This window comes from Pinus tabuliformis, chromosome 3_1 (assembly GCF_031772625.1).
Source record: "Pinus tabuliformis cultivar Carrire ecotype Pingquan chromosome 3_1, CPIR1, whole genome shotgun sequence".
In the NCBI taxonomy this organism is placed as follows: Eukaryota; Viridiplantae; Streptophyta; class Pinopsida; order Pinales; family Pinaceae; genus Pinus; species Pinus tabuliformis.
In genome coordinates, this window is record NC_142301.1 from 570,078,265 (window position 1) to 570,098,721 (window position 20,457).

A 20,457-nucleotide genomic window follows, 5' to 3' on the forward strand; every position below is an offset into this window, starting at 1 on the left:
GCGTTACACATAGGATCAATAGCGCTGTGCATAGGATGAATTTTGCTAGTTTTGTTCAAAAATCCAAATTTCACCTAGTTTTTCTACAAGTTGACGTTGCCTCTCATCTTGGATGAATTTATGATTTTAAATGATGTTATTCTATGTAAATATAATTTAAAAATGACTTTAGAGGGTAGATTCATCATTTTGAAGTGGTTTGGGGGTGAATGAATCAGTTTCCATGGTTTTAGAGGCAAGCCGTTCCACTGCCTATATTCTTGTTCCTAGTTTAGATATGGTTGAAACAACCCCTTATTTCTTGGATTCGACCCCTAATGGCTAGCATGGGTGGTTTTCATGTCTATATTATGTATTTTATTCCTCATTTGTAAAGGTTGTACTTTGGCAGAAGTGTGGCTCATTGAACATTTGTACCAACAGTTTGGCAAGGAATAAAACCAGGTTTTACAGCTATTTTGGTGGGATTCTTGTGACAGTGAGTTTATGTATTGTTTCTTCTTTGTAATGAGTTTTCTCAGATATTTTATATGTATCCACATATTTCTCTTTCTTCTAAACTAAATGATTCAAGGTGAAAAGACAAAATACACTAATTTATAGTGCTTTGTCTTGGGAATGCATTTGGTTTTCAATGTTTTCACTATTTGAAAAGAATTCATAGTTTCTTATGCCCACCTCAACTCCTTAGTAGTCTTACTATACCATATCAATCATTTGTTAGTACATAAGCTCTTGTCTACCTAGACCCACAAGACGTGACTATATCCCTGAATTGATTTCCCATATCCAATCTGCCTTCTCCAATTGATCCAGCAACCAAAACCTAAAATCAAACCAGAAACCCTAATCTACTATACCTAGCCTAAAATCAACATTCATTTAAGTCATCTCAAGCCCTAGTTGCCATATTCTAATTGAGATTGACAAGGAGAGAGCCCTCTCCCAACCTGGTAGGGCTAGCTACCAGGTTAAGCGTGGTTTGATGTTACCCTAGACCTATGTTCCCTCAGCTTGATGTAGGTTTAGGCACTAACATAGTGGCGACCATACTGGGGATACATAGTGCTATGTTCCTCAGTGAAATGCATCAAGTTTTGATTTGATTGTTGATGATGAACAATGATCAGACATCAGAAGGCTGAAATCATTCACCTGGTGACTCTAAATCAGTTTCGAGATCAGATCCATGGACTCCACTGGAGGATGAACCTGAACAGCAGAAACATGAAAGGACAATTTGGAAAGATCAAGTATTCAAGTTGGAGTTTCATCCAAGACATTTTGTTCTTTGTTATAAATTATTTCTTCTCTTTTCCCGAGAATGTCAAGAAGGCTTTGCAAAGTATATTGTATTTGAGAAAAGATCCTTGGCCTACATTTGATTCCTTCCCTTTTAAGATTGTGAATACCAAAGATTTGCATGCCTTAGAGCTTGATCAAGACGCTTCTTCTAAAGCTTGTGATGACCATATTCAAACTGATGAGCCTCAAGAGACCAAGACTGATTCTACAACTTTTGTACATACCCGTATACCTTGTAAAATTCTAGATCGATACAAACCTTTGATTTTACCTCCTATATCTCATGCTTTCCCTAAAAATCATTACCTATATCTACCAAGATTTGATGGTGAATGTGACAACATCACTACTGAGAGACATGTACTAAATTTTGAGTCTTTTCTTCACCTTTTTGAAGTTGATGAAGAGAATGTCAGTATTATGCTTTTTTCTCTTTCTTTGCAAGGCAAAGTCAAGAGTTGGTTCAAAACCCTGCTTGATGCGAGCATCTCAGATTTCCAGCAGTTCTTCAAAGTTTTCCTCGACAGGTGGGTGGTCAGACAAAACCCTTTCTTGATCCTAGAAGAGTATAACTAGCTAAAAATACATTCAGGGGAGACGGTGGAATAATTTTTTGCCTTAACCAAGTCTACTTTTTGATGCCGGTTAATAAAACACCTCCTCCTGGATCTGCTCTCTTGCACTATTCAGATGTTTTTGATCCAGAAATGGAGTTTCAACTGAGAGAAAGAAACCTTGCAACACTTGAAGAGATGCAAAACAATGCAGTAGATGTAGAGGCTCATTTTTTGATCAGAAGGGAAAAGTTGAAGGAAGAAGAGATGAAGAACATAGAACCAGAGGAATCAACATCTTTAGAGGTAAAACTCGACATTTTGGTAGTGCAGTGGAAGAGATTATGCAAAGGATCACCACAAGGAATGAGTATGGTGTTCAAGACCATGGCTCGCTGATTGAAGCAGAACAAGTGGATGATCCAAAAAAATTTCTTTCTTATCCCAGTTGTCATAGATCTGATAATGATTGTTTTATGGATCAACTTGTAGAAGAGAGATCTATTGATATGACATGTATGCTTGATGATGTGTTTTATACTGATTATTTTCCTCAGTTTGATCAGTATGATGATGATTATGTTCTCCAAACAGAAGCTAATCTTGTAGACAAATCAACGGATAGTTTATGGGAGGAGGAAGTTCACTTTTAGCAATTCGAATACAGTGATCAGCCATTGCATATTAGTTATGGAAGTGAGGAGGAAAGTGCAACAAAATTTGAAGTAAGCGAAGGATCTTTGCCTTATTGTTTTGATTTGTTTTAGATCATCATAGACAAATTTCATGCTATCAGAAATCAACCATCGATAAGTTTCGATCTTGACCATTTAGAGGGCAATGAAATCCTTGTTCAAGATTTGTCATATCTAGATTTGCAGCCCCTGAATGCCATTGAATGTTGGGTTGCAGATGAAGACTTGGAAGTTGGTACATATGATCAAATGATGCAAGTTGATTCCTACCATTTTGTTTTGAATCATTTTAGTTTTTGAAGGTAAAATTGCATAGTATATCTTCAAATGAGCAGCCTGTAGGAAATCATGTAATCTCAGCGGAGCCAATAGAAAATGGGTTGCAACAATCTTTTCAAGTTTTTCACGATCCAATAGCTAATGTGTTGGATGATGTCTGCAGTCAAAGTCTTTCTCCATTAGCTACCTGTGAGCTTGAAACGTGTACTGATACAAACTTGATCTAGCAGTCGGTTTCTTTGTCATTATCAATAGGAGTCTCGTCACAATTCTCAGATCAAAGTTTGCATTCACGGTACAAGGAGAAGAAAATTAATCCATTGGATGAGCTAAGTCCCAATGCACATGAATTTCAAGATCCTTATGCAGTGTTTCTGGACTCAGATAGAGAATCCATATCATTCAATGGATCCATTTACAAGTTTTCATGGGAGTTGCCTTTCAGTAGTTCTCTCTTGTTTTTCATAAACAAGAACTTGCAGAGAATTCAAACAACAACCAGAATGCTTACTTGGCTGCATTGGTTGTTTCATTTCACTTGATCAGGTGATGAATGGAACTGTTAGAGTAGGTTTTGATGAATAAGCTCTATTTTGAGCATAATTTCCAGCCTGTTAGTTTTGTTTAAGTATCGAGTCAGTTTTTAGTTGAGTGAGAGTCAGTTTGTGTTGTCAAGTCGTTAGTTTTGAGTCATGCATTTCAGTGTGAGTTTTTGACTCCATTGCCCAATGGATAAGGCACTGGTCTACTCTCCCAAAGATCTACGATTCTTGGCACCTCCAAGGGGCTACTATCCCCATTGGAGCCAATGTTCCTTTCAGTCTTTGAATCCTTCCACTAGTGATCAAATATGCTCTTACAAAGTGGTTTTAGGATGTTACAGTCAAATTTTGTCATTTAAGAGAATCTTCAAGTAAAAATTGGTCACTAGGTATTAGGTCTAGGATTTGTTTTCACTTCTTTCAAAGTTGTCCAAATGTCGGTTCATGTCACTATTCAGATGAGTGTACCATCATTCTGAGAGTTTTCATCATCATTTCAAGTTCCAGTGGGTCATTTTACACCTTGTTTGTGCTTTAGTTGTGCCTAGGTAAGGTTCATTTCCCTCTCTTAGGGTTTTGAAGGTAATTTCTCTTGGATGGTCAAATCATCAACAAAATTTGTATCTTGATGTTCATATACCTTCCCCTATCCTTAATGTACCTTCCATCACTGATATCCTTCAAATTCATCATTTTCCCACAAACCCTAGCTTCTTGCTACAATTTGACAATTTTCTAGGCTAGGCCTGTGTTTTTCCCTTTTGGACCTCTTCCCCTCACTCAATATTTGAAATTCCACTTTCCCTTACTTCCCAACATCCCTCCCTACTTTCCAAAATTTTCTCAAGAATTTATAAGCCCATCATCCCCTTCATTTCACTTCATTTCGACAAATCCCATGTTCCACACATCGGGATGGATTTTACTCAAATGATGTTTTTGAGCAAGAAAAAATGAATTTAGAAAATGTGAGAGCGGTTTTTTTCCATAGCAGGCCAAGGAAGAAAAACCTCCTTCACTTTTTACACAGGTGTCATGGTTTTAGAGAAATGTCAAAAATATAGTTTCCTCAGGAGAGTTGATGCACCTCTGGAGTGACCTTAGGAAAATCACGATTTCTCCTAGCTTGGTTGGGCAAATGACTTTATTGATAAGTTAAATGATAACTAGAAACAAAGATATCTCCAATGAGCTATCAGGAGCTCAATTTTGAGTTGAGGAAGACCTTCAAACGTTGATTGCAACAACACTCTGCATTTGGGCAGCCTCATTTTGCACATTTTGACCAGTCTTGAGAGATTTGACATTTGATAGGGAAAATAAACACCAAATTTAAAAATTCAGGTTGTGTTGGAAATTAGACTCAATAAGCTTTCGAATGAGCTATCACACGCCCAATTTGGATACCGGGAAGGTCTCCAAAAGTGGTATGCAAAAGGCGCTGCACATAGGATTAGTGGCGTTGCGCATAGAAAAGGCATTGCACACCTGGCAAAGTTTGACAGTGTAAAATTACACTGGCGCTATGCATACAAAAGGCACTGCGCACCTATGTGAGGGCACTGTGAACCTGTCAAACTCTTCCAAATCACTCCAATTTGCCTCAATTCTCCAAATTTTCCTCTTGACAAGTAAGTAACACAATTATTCTTGTTTGAAAAAGTGTTTTTTGCATCACTCTATGGTACTTGTGTTTATCAAAAACCAAAACCTAGTTTTCACCAAACCATCTCATATAATTTAATGCTAATTCATAGATTGTTTTCATATCTCATCCATTGGTTGTCCCCCTAAAACCCTATTCCCTCATATAAATTTCCCTAGATCTCATCCCTTCATTCAAATTTCCTAAACCCTATACTTCCTCCCCAAAACCCCGCATACTTTATTCACATACATCCGAAACCCTACACTCTCCCTAAACCCTACTCACTCCCTAAATCTTATCCACACTATTACACAATAATTTGTCACTGCCTTCACTCCCAGTCCATCTACTGTGTCATGTGTCCAAGTCAAACATGCTCATGTTGAACAAATGCGCTCTTATGTTGCCAAGTGACCCACTTTTCCTAAGTTATCTGCCTCATCGCGACTATTGGCTTAATAAACACACTGAAGGGAACTCCTAAACAGTCCATTCACACTACCAATGCAGAAGTATATTTGTTTCCCATGATGGCTCGATTTTATGCACCAGCGCGGGGTCTATGTGTTTCCTTCAGCGATGATCTGACTAGCAACACTGATCACTCGCGATGCCAGTGTTGAATCCCAGTTATGTATCTGCGCTGATCCAGATTGCGCGAATTGTTCCAACAGTCGGCCTTCCAGATGACTCCAGGCCTGGTTGTTGGCCTAGTTTGTGTCACCCTTCCTTTCCTGGTGTGGCAGTTCCGTCAATTGTGCTACATTCCTTGATGATAAGCTCCCTCTCCCACCTTTCATGGAGACTCCTTCTCCTATTTAAACACTCACCTTTGATATGATCAGCTAGTTGGCATAGTTGGTAAATTCTTGGCTTGAGCAGTGATGTTACTGCTTTTGATAGATAGCTGGTGTGAGTGTGATAATTGTGAGAGTGTTGATAGCTTGAGGAAGGTTGTGAAGTGCCCTTGATTTCATGTCAAACTTATGAGTGAGTGAGAGAGAGACCTTTGTATGTTGGGAGATCCATCTTCAAAGAGTGAATGCTTGAAGAACATGCTGGTTGGATTCCTCTGAGAAGGCTTGTGACGTCAAGACTTTGGTTGTAATCTTGCTCTTATTTCATTATTAATACACAATGATGTTTTCGTATGTCTTGCATGTAATGTACTTGATAGCTCATGACTTCTTGACTTTGTGAGTAAATAGTTCATTGTTGTTTTTCAGATTACATGCTTTGTTGTATTTCCTTTGCCTTGTTTCAGGTTGATCACTCATTGAGGAGAAGGAAGCGGAAGCTAGAGCAGCACAACGGAACTCCATTGACCACCGGGAGAGGTAGGCCTCCAACTCTAACTATTTAAGGAAAACTATTGTTGATCTGTCCTTGTTTGTGACTAGACCCACTCTAGGGCTAGAGGGATTGCCTCTGTCCACAGATGGAACACTTTCCTACATCACAAATTGGCGACTCCACTAGGGAGTCTATCCTATGTTTTTCTCTTTTCTATTGTTTTGATTTTGAATTTGGTCTTTCTTTGCTTTTAGGGATTTATTAGCAGTCATTTGGACCATCTGGGTTGAACTGGGAAGTCCTTCTCTTATCTGTTAGATTGGCTAGTTTTGGTTTGTGAGTCTTTCGCTTGTTTGCCTTTATTTTTTGAATCATTGCAGATATTAGCTTAACAGTCGTGCTTACATCGCGATCCCCCTTTTGTAAAATCCTGTGCATCGCAGATTAACACTACACAGTCGTGACGATCCTGGAAATCGGATCATCGCGGGAAAGACATGTACTCCCGTGCTGACAGCGCTTTGTTGCTACAACTGATTCTTTATCAGCGCTAGTTGCTAATGTTCTACCTGCACTGACACCTGTAGAATTGATTTTTTCAATTCTGTCTTCCGAATTTGCTAGTTATCTTTATCCTTCTGCTTTTCTGCTTGCTCAGTGACTTGTTTTTCAATTGTTTATAGTCAAGGCACTCACTCATTGGCTTGGTTGAATGAATTTTGTATTTTTGCCCGTTGTGACCTAGTTCATCATTTCAAGTTCCTTGAATCACTTGTCTTGGTTGTTGGCTTGCTCAAGATTCATTTACGGTCTCTTATTGGTTTGATTGAGCCTTCCTCTTTCTTTGCTTCTGGTTCGTTTTAGTGATAGTTATTGAACCAGTCCTTCGTATTGATTCGATTTCTTTTCGCTACCGAACATAGATCACAATTGTTTGGGTCAACCGGTTTCTTTCACACTTGCTTGTTTGCCTCCTTTGTTTTGAAAAAAAACACCAAAAATCAAAAGTTTGCATTTGTTTAGTGTGCAAAAGTGAAAGCGAATTTGCATTTCAAGTTGCATATTGAAAAGCAAATGATTAGATCTCTCATTAGTAGTCCTTATGCATTGTAGGAATTGATACTTGTATGCATTGTGAAATTGATTTTGGTCGGCTTGGTTTTCTTGGCGTGGGAATGATCTGTCTACCCTCTTGTAGGTAGGTGTTCATCAAAAGAAAAGGATATTTCATTCATTGTAGCTGCATCCTAGGCTTTGTTATATACATACGGTAAGGCTTGAAACTCAAACATAATTCAAGATCAACCTTAAAACAAACTGAATAAATCTAACAACGCATTGGAACATAACACTCATTATTTAGAGGTCTAGACTAGAGATGTGCTTCGGCATCGTTAAACCTAGTCACTATTGTTTTCACTCAAGGTTGGGTGATTCCTCCTTCTGTGACTCAATAGCAGTTGTTTGGTCAATTTAGTGTATTCTAAATTTCTATTTAAACTGTCAATCCGGGATTCGTAAACTGACGAAGTGTAATATATGTACTAGATAACCATTTCCTTAGTCTTTTGTCATTTTTGAGTTTTCTAGTTTGTTTTTGCCATTTGGATTTATCTTTTCCTAATGTGTGATGGCGAAAATGAAAGTTAAGTGTGGATGGTGATGGTGATTTCTACAGTGATTTCCCCAAACTTAAAAGTGATCAAAGAGAAAGCTTTAAAACAATTGTAATGAAATCAATTCTTAAGAGGAAGTAAATGTATCAAACAGTGAACTAATGACAATGGCCGAATATCCTTGCTGCTGAATGAAAAGAAAATAAAAACTGAACTTAAAGAAACTCAAACTAAAAACAAAGCAACTAATTCACACTACTTCAACTCTTCAGATCCTTTACCCTTCAACTCAATCTACCTTGTGGGAAGCAATCATGAACAAGTCAAGTAATATGATATCTAAATGGCAAGAAATTAAATTGCATAAAAGAAACTAATCACACTACTTCAACTCTTTAGATCCTTTACCCTTTAGCTCAATCTACCTTATGGGAAGAAATCATGAATAAGTCTAAGCAATATGATAACTAAGTGGAAAGAAATTAAACTGCATAAAGGAAACTAATCACACTACTTCAACTCTTCAGATCCTTTACCCTTCAGCTCAATCTACCTTGTGGGAAGCAATCATGAACAAGTTCAAGCAATATGATAACTAAATCACACTACAATAAGTAATATTATGATTCCTTACTAATAGAGTCACTTGACTATAGAAAGAAACCATACACAAATGAGTAGTATGATGTCTAAGTAGCAGAAAAAGAAATAAGCAAATCACAACTTGAAAAAGGACAGTGCTGGAATTAAACTTCAGAAAATGGAAATTAGGAGGAAGGAAAAGATGATCTCATATGTCAATAGTTATCAAAAATATGAAAATTTGCCCGGGTTGCCTAAGAAAAACTGCAGAAAAACGTTGATTAGCTGACAGCTATAAGAAAACAAAAGTGAAAATATAAACAGCAGTGAATTAAAAACATCAAAACAACATGTTATATACAAGCTAGTAATTATAAAAACAGAAACATAATAAAATCAAATGACAACTATACAAGGCTTTAGTGCGCAGGGGCCCTCTGCCACCTCAGTCAGTCAATGAATAGTCACAAGAACGAGCTCAAGAAAGTAGTTTTCTCATGTATTAAAGCAGCAACAACATATATAAAACAGAGTACAGTGGGGTGAAAATAGAAACAATTCAAAAATTACATTCCAAAAAGCTTCTTTACAGCATTCATCAACGCGTTATTTATAATGAAAAAGTGTTGAACTGAATAACTGAATCCTATGCTATTAACTTTGTTGCCAAAGACACGTATATCTCCTCAGCCGAGATCTAGCGTAACTGTCATCATGCCTATTAAATCTTCGGAGTGGTAGCTGTTGGATTTAGGTTACGGGGATGATCTCCAGGTGTGCCGATGTCTTCGTGGGCTGAGGACTAGGCCACGTAAACTCTCACGTGCTCCAAACAGAGACGTGCCACCGCTAAATACCTTGGTTGGCTTTGCCTTTGACCCTTGTTGACCATGACCTTCTATGGATGATTTGGCAGATTTGAAGGGACACGTTCCATGTACCCATCACCTGTAGCTTGCCCATGTGGCTCGTTTCTTCATAGGACACCTGTAGCATAGATTTTAACAAAATAGCTACGAAATCCTGTGCTGGCTGCAGAAACCTGTGCCGGCTGCGGAAACTGACAAGTTTCCGCAGCTGCCTGAACAAAAATATAAACCAAACAACAGTCATAAGCATAGTTAGAAAACCATGTCAAAAGCTCTTTTTAGACTATAATGCAATGATTTAATAGCTTGATGGATGTAGTAAGTGGGAAAAAGAAGGCTGAGAGGGTGTATAGGAAGATGTAGGTTTGAGGCTCAACATACCCCCACTGTGAAGGTGTTGCATGTCCTCATGCAACCAAAATTTAGTTATTTCCCTCTAATCCATATGCTCCGAGGCTTCTTCTAGGACATCTAGCCCTCTTTTCTTCTTCTTTGATGCTAACATCATCCTTGGTTTCCTGACTAGACATTTGAACTTGAGATTAATCAATGCTCTGCTTAACTTTTTGCACTTCTTCTTCAGTTTCCTGTTTTTCTTTTGCCACAGTCCTAAATGGAGCATAGTGTTATCATGGACAATCTTGTCTACTTTACTCTGCTCTTTGAGTGCTTCATTTTCCTGTTTGATATGCCTATTTAGGACTTCTAGTTCAAATACTTCCTGTTTCAAAGACTGAACTTGTGCATCTAGTGGCAGAGTGGTACTTGGTCCTGCAGCTGATTGTTCTAAGGACTCCAGGTAGTTATATGCCTCTTGCTGATTAGGATCTACCTCAGGTGTCTTTCTCGGACTAGGCTCAAAATCTGGTGGAGGAGGAGGACTGTTCTCTCTTTCCGGCCGAAAAGGGCTTTCATCATGTGGAGGACTTGATTCAATGCTTGGCTGGGCTGGAGATTTCTCAATTGTCTCTTCACCTAAATCAATAAAGTGAGACTATTTTTCTTGGGTTTTATTCACTTTTCCTTTTAGCCTAGTGCTCCTCCTTAAGTATGGACTAGTAATCTTCTCTTGTGCACTCTGTTTTCCTTTTTCCTTTTTCTTTTCTATAGCAGCAGCTTGAAGATGTACTAATCTTTTTGACAGAGGTTGATAATCCTCCTCTATGGATTGCTCAGGGGATGGATAGACTTCCTGAATGGTTCTTTTGCCTTTTTCTTTCTTCTGTTTCTTATTTTTAGCTCTATCTTCTTCTTCTTTTTGGAAAGTTTCTTGAATTTCTATTGTAGGGGAGTCTTGGACTGTAATGTTCTTTTCTTTCCTCCTACTTTTCCTTGGAATCTTTGGTGGACTGCTTCCAGAGGCCTCAGACAGCTCTTGGAAGTAGTTTCTTGTCAAAAATTGCTCCCAAGTATCCTTAGTTTTCTTTAACTGGTCCTCAATAAGAATTTTTATGAATCCATGATGGTAGAGATGAGATTCAATGTTGCCTATGTGTTTTTGAACTGTAAAACTCATCTTTTTCAAACTCAATAATAGAAAATGAGGAAAATTAAGAGTGTGACCTTCTAGGAATTTCATCATAAGTCTAGCATGATACATATACATAGAACCAAAATGACCTTCACACGTGATGAATTTCTGGATGACTAACAATAGACTAGACCATTCCTCTTTTAGTGCATGAACAGGGATGCCTCTTGTAAATACGGTGGTATCCATACCTTGGTTTTGTAGCATGATTCTCCATATTTGATCGTCCAAGCTTCTATTTTTAAACCACCTTTCACCTTCTTGAGGTAGGCCTGTGCCAGCTGCTACTGTGGCCTCAGTCACTGTAAACTTTAAGTCTCCAATCTCCACTGTTTTTCCATCAAAAGACCGCGCAAAAGATTTGGTCACCTCCTTGTTATGGCCTTTAAACTTTTGAATAAATCGTAGCCATCTGGCTTTCTTCAGGAATTCCTTAGTTTGAGGATAACCCTCCAAGTATTTCGGTCCTTCTGGCTCAGCTCTCAATAATTTTCCCATCTGCTGTTTTAAATTCCAACTGAGAGTTCTTCTGCGTGTGAGGGTTCAGAAAAAAAAAAACGGCTCTGTTACAGGGTTTAGGATAGACTGTAGTGACTGCAGTCGGGGTTTTAGGATGACTGTAGTGACTGCAGTCGGAAATGGAGAACAAACTGTAGTGGCTGCAGTCGGAAATGGAGAACAAACTGTAGTGGCAGTACCCGAATTACCGAAGGAACAGAGGGTGAGCAACAGTGAACAAGTTCAAAATAAAATGGGGATGCATGCGAGAGGTATGGTATTAGTGGAGTGGTAAACGAATGGAATCGGATTGATGACTGTGTATGAAATTTTTACACATCTCAATAGACGGCTGCGGAAATTACGGCTAAGAAGAACCGTAACACAATAGGTCACGTCTCAAGACAACGGGTAATAAATGGAAGTGCAGCCAGTCTTGAGTTTAAAATCGGAATAATCATGAGACCGTTGGAGAAATGAATGCAAGGTGTGTGGAGTGATATCGTGGAATAGGAGTGGTAGTGGAGCTATCGTATCAAATCATTGCACATAGTAGAACTTGTTATGGTTTGATAACTATGTGTAATTATGACTTGAATTGTTATTTGATAAAGATTTTTGATCATACCTTTGGAAACTTTGTCAATTTTTCCTCAAGGCTTCTAACCAATTGCTCTTCCTTGATGTCTTGGAGATGCCCCATGTCTTTAGCTCAATTACACCTGCATTTCATGATTATGGCACTAACAGTTGACTGTAAATTTGAAAACAGAGTGATGCTGGCTGCGGAAATCGTTTCTGGCTGCGGAAACTGCTTCTGGCTGCGGAAACGGTGTCCAGCTGCGGAAACTGAGACAACACCCCCTTAACTGCACAAAGATAGTTAGAGAAGAACTAGCTGAATGAAAATAGTCCTGAAAGGGACTTTTATTGATGAAGTGAAATGGAATGAGTGGAATGAAATGAAAATGAAGTGGAGTGAAGTGAAATGGTAATGAGAGTGAGATGGAGGTGAAGTGAGATGGAAAATGAAATGGAGTGAAGATGGAAAGAGAAGGAGAGGAGATTTTTTTTGGAAAATATAGAGTGTCAGGTGTCCCTGATTTTCACTCTACATTTTCTGTATAAGACTGCCAATCTATGATTGGTTTTAAGGCTTATACGATTTTTTTTTTTTTTTTACTGAAAGAAACAAAGACTAGGCTGATGGGGGAGAAGGATTCTTCTCCACCATCCTTATTGCAGAATTCTCCTGGAATATTTTGACAAATTCCTCTTTTGAGAGTGGCTTATGATAATTTTCAATCGGCGGCCATTCACAATGAGAGGAGTTTGAAATTCATCAATAGTCTTGATTCTTACTGCTCCATTGTTAAAGACTTTGTTAATCTCATATGGCCCAAGCCAACGAGTCTGAAATTTTCCTTTGAAGTCTTTAAACTTGGAATCAAACAGTAACGCCCAATCTCCTTCTTGAAACATTCTCTCTTTGATGTATCTGTCATGCCACTTAGCTCTTTGATGTTGAACTAGATCAGTCCTTAAAATTGCATCTTGTCTGATCTCATCTAGCTCATTCAGCTGCTCCATTCTGTGCTTTTGGGCTTCTGATAGATTCATCCCCAACTGGACTGCCATCTTGAAAGTCTTGATTTGAAACTCAATGGGGAGCTGGACCTCCTTCCCATAAACAAGTTCATAGGGAGAATGTCCTATTGTATTCCTCCATGTAATTTTGTAGGCCCATAAGGCTTCAGGAAGCATTTCTGCCCAATCTTTTCTGTGTAGATGAACAATTTTGGTAATGATGCTTTCAAGAACTTTGTTTGTAGATTCCACTTGGCCATTTGCTTGCGGATGGTAAGGAGTAGATTTTATATGCTTGATTTTATATTCTTCCATCAACTTCTCCATCAAGTTAGATGTAAATTGACTTCCCTGATCTATCACAATTTCTCTTGGGACACCAAAACAAGTAAAAATATCCTCAAAAAGAAATTGAACAACTGAATTTTCAGTGGCAGAAGGCAATGCTTTGGCTTCTACCCATTTAGTGACATAATCAGTGCATACCAATATATACTTATTTTGCTTAGATGGTTTATTAATGGGTCCAATGAAATATAAAGCCCATTTTTCAAAGGGTTCGATGAGTACCTGTGGTTGTAATGGCATTTCATTTGAAAGAGTTGGTCTCCCAACTCTTTGGCAGCTGCCACACCTTCTGACATATTGTTTTTCATCTTTGAAAAGGGAAGGCCAATAATATCCTAAAGAAAGGATTTTATAGGCCGTTCTTTTGTCAGCAAAGTGTCCACCGCATGGTTCATCATGACATGCTTTGAGGATGTCAGACATTTCATCTTCCCGAGCACATCTTCTGATCATACAATCTAGCTCTGTTTTAAACAATTCATTAGAAATCCATGAATAACTTGAGCTCTCCTGAATAATTTTTCTTTTTTCACCAGGAAATAGATGTGGAGGTAGCTTCCCTGTAACCAAGTAGTTAGCAATATCTGCATACCAAGGAGTCTTAATAGTTACTGCAAACAAATATTCATCTGGAAACTTATCCTCTATAGGAGAATCTTCGTTAGTATTTTGGATTCTAGACAAGAAATCAGCTACTATATTTTGTTTCCCTGGTCTATCCAACACAGTGATATTGAATTCTTGTAAAAGTAAGAGCCATATTGTAACTCTGCCATTAGTAACAAGTTTATTCATAAGATATCTAATTGCAGAATGATCAGTATGGACAAAAGTTTCATAGCCGGTTATATGGTGTCTAAACTTATTGATTGCATGAACAACGACTAAGAACTCTTTCTCAGTCACATTATAGTTTAACTCAGTGGGAGTCAAATTTTTACTGGTGTAGTAAATGGCATACGGAACTAAATCCTTTTGTCCTAACACAGCTCCTAGAGCTTTATCTGAAGCATCTGTGGAAATATGGAAAGGAAGTTTCCAATTTGGACCTCTCAAAATGGGTGCTTCATATATTCTTGTTTTCAAAGTTTCAAATGCAGATTGTCAATTAGGATCCCATTTGAATTCACAATCTTTTGTAAGTAATTTGAAGAGTGGAGATGCTATTTTGGTGAAGTTTTCAATAAATCTTCTATAGTATCCAATAAATCCAAGAAAATTTCTAACATCTTTTTGACAATTTGGAATAGGCAACTTGGAGATGACTTCAACTTTTGATTTATCAACTTTAATCCCATCTCCTGAAATATGATGTCCTAAAACAATCCCTTCAGTAAACATAATAAAGAATTTTTCATGACTTAATGATAGGTTTGTTTCTTTACATCTTATAAGGACTTTTTCCAAATTCTCTAATGCCTCTTCAAACGAATTACCATAAACTGTAAAATCATCCATATAAACCTCTACACAATCATGGATTAGATCAGAAAAGATTCCTAGTACTGCCCTTTGAAAGGTTGCGGGTGCATTGCATAATCCAAAAGGAAGTACTCGATAAGAAAAAGTTCCCCATGGACAGGTAAATGTAGCCTTGTCCTGATCTTCAGGTGCTACCTGAATTTGATTGTAACCACTAAAACCATCCAAAAATGAAAAATATTTTTTGCCTACTAAAGTATCTAATACCTGATCGATAAAGGGTAAAGGAAAGTGATCCTTCAAAGTTGCTTTGTTCAATTCTCTGTAATCAATGCATACCCTCCATTTACCATTCTTTTTAGGTACTATAACCAAAGGAGAAACCCATCGGCTATCTGAAATTGGATAAATGAAGTTCACATTAAGTAACTTTTGGAGCTCTTCTTTCACTATCTCCCTAAGGTTTGGATTCATCCTTCTCTGAGGTTGTCTGATTGGTCTACTGTTTTCCTCAATATAGATGTGATGAATGCAAGTCTTAAAGGTCAATACCTTTCATATCGGTCTACTCCCATGCAAATGCAGTAGAATTATTTTGCAAGATTTTGGTTAGTTCTTCCTGTTGTGATCTTTCCAAATTTTTGTTGATATTCAATGTTTTTCCTGGAAAGATCTCAATGGCAGAACTACCAAATTCTTCCATAGAGAAAAGAGACATTTGTCTAGATGATAGATACTCAATGTCAGAATCTAATTGAAATTGTGTGCGGTCATATTTTGAAGATGTTTCAAAATTTTCTAATGTGTTCAGAATTTGACTATCTTCACTAACTTCAGAAATGGTAAAGACAGGTTGTATAGTATATTCATCATCAGTCCATTCATTATCTCCTATTCCTGTGATTTATTTTGCTGGAGGATACAGATTGAATTTCTTTGTCGAATTACCATCAGAAATATACATATCCCCAGACCTACAACTAATGAAAGCATCGGCTGTGGCTAGCCAAGGTATTCCTAAAATGAGAGGATGTCCTCCTAAATTACTCTTGGGAGTTAAAATCATGAAATCCACTGGATATTCCCAAGAGTCTAAGGAGACTGAAATGTCTTCTAATACACCATCTGGTTTAATAATTGATCGATCTACAAGTTGCAGTAAAGTAGGTGTAAAGAGAAGATTAGGAAGTTTCAGTTGTTCCATAGTCTGTCTACTCATAATGTTGATAGCAGCCCCTAAATCAATCAAAGTGTTTGGAATTTCAACCCCATTGATATGTGTTTTGACAATTGGACTACCGGGATCTACATACTTTTGCATAGTAATTTTTCCCATCATGATGTCTGCAAGTTTCCCTACCAGGTGGATTCTTCTTGTGTCTCTAGGTTTCCTTCCTAGTCTTTTAAGACTCAACTCCTTTATTGTTTTTGCTAGAATACGAATCTCTTTAATGGCTTGTAACAAGGGAATATTGATACAGACATTCTTCAATTCATCTAGAAAATCATAGTCAGGCAACAAGATTTGTTTTTCCACCCCTTTGTCAATTTGTAATCTTTCAGTAAAAGGAGGTGTGGATGAAGATACAAGTTGCTCAACTATAGGAGTTGTAGGGGTTAGTTCTTCTTTTTATTTCCGAGTGTTTGGGTTTTGAAGAGATGCTTCATAACCCTTATTGGCTTCAAGAGATTCTTCCTCAGAAATGCTTTGATTTTGGGCATCTATAGAAGGTTTATCTAGAACTCTACTAGATCTGAGTTGTACATCATTGAGAGGAACAATCATATAGGCAGGAAATTGTTGACCTTCTATCATGTAAGCATTTTGAGGGTTTTTATTATTGGGGTTTGGAAATGGCTGAGAAGGAAGTTGATTTGACTTCTGTTGGAATGGAAGCAAGAGTTGATAATTTGGGTTTTGTTGAGAAGGTTGTTGTTGAAATGGCAATGATAGTTGTGGGTTTTGATTTGGAAGTTGTGGAGCCTGTTGGTTTTGAAGAGATGGAGGATATTGATAAAATTGAGAAAATATCCCATAAGGATTTTTCATACCTTGTACCCATGATTGAAAAGGATTTTGAGGTTGGGACCAAGGTTGTTGCCGAGGATTCCAATTTGGTGAGGGTTGAAAGTTCATAGAGTTGTTAAACCCTTGATTTTGTTGCCCCTGCCAAGGTCTCCTTGCAACAAAACAGAGAGACTCAATTGTATTTGGGTCTTCTTGAAAGACAGCTTTGAGCCCAGGAATTGAAGGACAATCCTTGGTCTCATGATTCTCTGAACAGATCACACATGTTTCTACAACTTTTGCATCCAAGGGACATTCCCTGAGAGCATGTGTTTTTCTACATTTTGGGCAAAAGATGGCTAAAGCTTCAGCTTCAGCTTTCTGCTTATTGTGGATCTTGAGAGCATCTAGTTGCTCACTAAGACTTCCTAAGATATCAATTTTGAATTCATCAAGCATATTGCCAATCTCAGCCCTACTTACTGATCCAGTTACAGATTTGTTTGCTCTGATGAGAGAAGGATCTCTAGGCCCTTTTCTAGTTTTAGATTTTCCTCTTGAGAGATGGACACATAGTTCTGCTATGTCATGAAGTGGAAGTTGAGATATGTCTCCTTTTCCCATCATGTTCAAAATATCTATCCATTCATCTCTAATGGATTTTAATAGAAGGGCTTTCAAAGTCTCCTCATCTAAGTTACTCATCTTTGCTCTCTTCAGATTGTATTGGAATCTTTCAAGTAAATCCTCCAAGTTTTCATCTTCTTTTTTTACCATTTTAAATACTTCATCCTTGTGGTTGGTAGGCATACAATAATCCATGTATCTATCCAAGAATGTTTGTTTCATATCATTCCAAGTCCTAATGGATTGAGTGAGTAATCCCATGAACCATTTAAAAGCATCTCCTTTCAATGTTGAAGGAAACAATTTGAGTTTTTGAGAGTCTTCCAGATAATCATAGGTTCGACACACGACCTCAAACTCAAATAGAAATGTTTTAGGATCTTCATTTCTTAACCCATGAAAGTTTGGGAGGACAGATGGTGAAATATTTTTCATTGTTGCTCGAGAATCCTCATCGACTATAGGAAATCCAAATGAGTTATCTCCATCTCTATTTCCCCCATTTTTATAGACATTTTTCTGCCTTACAGCTATAAGCATGAAATTTCCATAAACCAAGGGATCCTAAGTCCCTAAAGATGTTGTTCCAGCCCCTAAAGGAACAAGGTCAACCAATGACAGCTTCTCCCAGAAGTTCTCCACCAAAAACCTGCTCAAAACTAATCAAATCAGGATCAATTCAGATGCTCCACTAGCTGCCTGCGTTGCAAAGCACCCAAATACACTGGCTAGGTGCATTGCAACGCAGGTGAATGCACTACCATGGTGCGTTGAGCAGGAAATGACAAATGGCAAAGTCATTCAACGAGGTGGAAAGGCAATGGAAGCTTCCAGAATCTTCTCCAATGACACTTGCCTCACTGAATTCGACCAGTGATGAGTAAGAGGCTCTCAGTCTCCAAGTGGAAGCAAGAACTGAAAGAGAGAAGCCACAAGTCAAAACATAAGCTGACTCATCCTCTCTGCTTACATCTATATATGGATCCCTCATCCCAGAGATCCAGAGGCTGGAATTTTGTACTTTGCAGAGAATTACTGTTGGTTTTGAGATTGAGATTAGTGCATTGGGTGATTTATGCTTTGTTGGAGGTGAGGAAGGGATTCCTTTGCTGGGAGGTAGATGATGGATCGGGACTCACTTGGTTGTATCGCCTCTTGGACTTTCTTATTATATCAATAAAACTATTTGAGTTTCTCCTACATGCTTGTGTATCAATGATGTTTTATTATATATGCATGTTTAGCTTAAATATGATCCTAAGATATTTGTGAGTGTAAATCTATGTCTTTGTGTAGTTTTCCTCTTCTGTGATTTTGTAGGAACTTGGTGAAGCTGAAAAAGTAAGGGAGCAGGAAGCGGGTATCAAGCAAAGAGGAGAGCGATTGGATCAACAAACTAGCGCAAGACACAGGTTAGTTACATCCTTCCTCTTCATTTACATTTCATAAAGAAGAATACGAAAGTAGTTTTCCTTGTTTTTTGCTAAGGCACTGTCACACCTTAGAGTGGGATAGGGGCGTTCTGAGTAGATACTTTTCCCAACAACACCCATTGTTACCTCTACCTCCTCCATTATTTCCTCCCCCTCCTCCTCTACCTCTACCTCTACCAAATCTGTTAACTCCCTCTTCTGTCATGGTAGTTTTCTCAGAGATTTCAGAGTCCTCTGGTTCTTCTACTAATGGCGATCGAGGAGGAATTTCTCCCTCTTCTTCCTCAGGTGATTCTACTTCTTCAATTACAGTGTGTCTCTCTGTAGAAGAAAAGAAAGAATCTTTTCCTAATTCAGATTCAATGGATGGTGAGGAAGAGTCTCCTAACTCAACTACTGTCTCTTGAATTCCAGGAATCCTAGGGCTAGGAGTGTAGGTTGGAGATGATGGAGGTGTCTCTTGTCTATTCCTTGAGGTAGAAGGAGTTGTAAAAATCGAAATCTTGGCTCTAGCTAAAAACCTTGCCCTAGAATCTCTTGCTCTATGCATGTCATTTTTATTTTTCTTCAAGTTGGGCTAATAATTCTCTTTCTGATCTTCCAGGTCACTCTAGGTGCAAGAAGAGAGCATACTCAAGAAACTATTAAACCAATAACTTTCTCTTTTCTGATACTCCAGATCACACTAAGTGCAAGAGGAGAGCATACTTTGAGAGGTTATCAATTTTCCTTCCTTGAAATTTTCTTGTTTTTTTTTTAAGAAAGTGGCTACCTAATTTCACTTCCCTGGCAACGGCGCCAAAATGTTTGGTCAATTTAGTGTATTCTAAATTTCTATTTAAAATGTCAATCTGGGATTCGTAAAATGGCGAAGTGAAGTGTACTATATGTACTAGATAACCATTTCCTTAGTCTTTTTTTGTTTTTGAGTTTTCTAGTTTGTTTTTGGATTTATCTTTTCCTAATGTGTGATGGCGAAAATGAAAGTTAAGTGTGGATGGTGATGGTGATTTCTACAGTGATTTCCCCAAACTTTAAAGTGATCAAAGAGAAAGCTTTAAAAGAACTGTAATGAAATCAATTATTAAGAGGAAGTAAATGTATCAAACAGTGAACTAATGACAATGGCCCAGTATCCTTGCTGCTGAATGAAAAGAAAATAAAAACTGAACTTAAAGAAACTCAAACAAAAAACAAAGCAACTAATTCACACTACTTCAACTCTTCAGATCCTTTACCCTTCATCTCAATCTACCTTGTGGGAAGCAATCATGAACAAGTCAAGTAATATGATATCTAAATGGCAAGAAATTAAATTGCATAAAAGAAACTAATCACACTACTTCAACTCTTCAGATCCTTTACCCTTCAGCTCAATCTACCTTATGGGAAGCAATCATGAATAAGTCTAAGCAATATGATAACTAAGTGGCAAGAAATTAAACTGCATAAAGGAAACTAATCACACTACTTCAACTCTTCAGATCCTTTACCCTTCAGCTCAATCTACCTTGTGGGAAGCAATCATGAACAAGTTCAAGCAATATGATAACTAAATCACACTACAATAAGTAATATTCTGATTCATTACTAATAGAGTCACTTGACTATAGAAAGAAA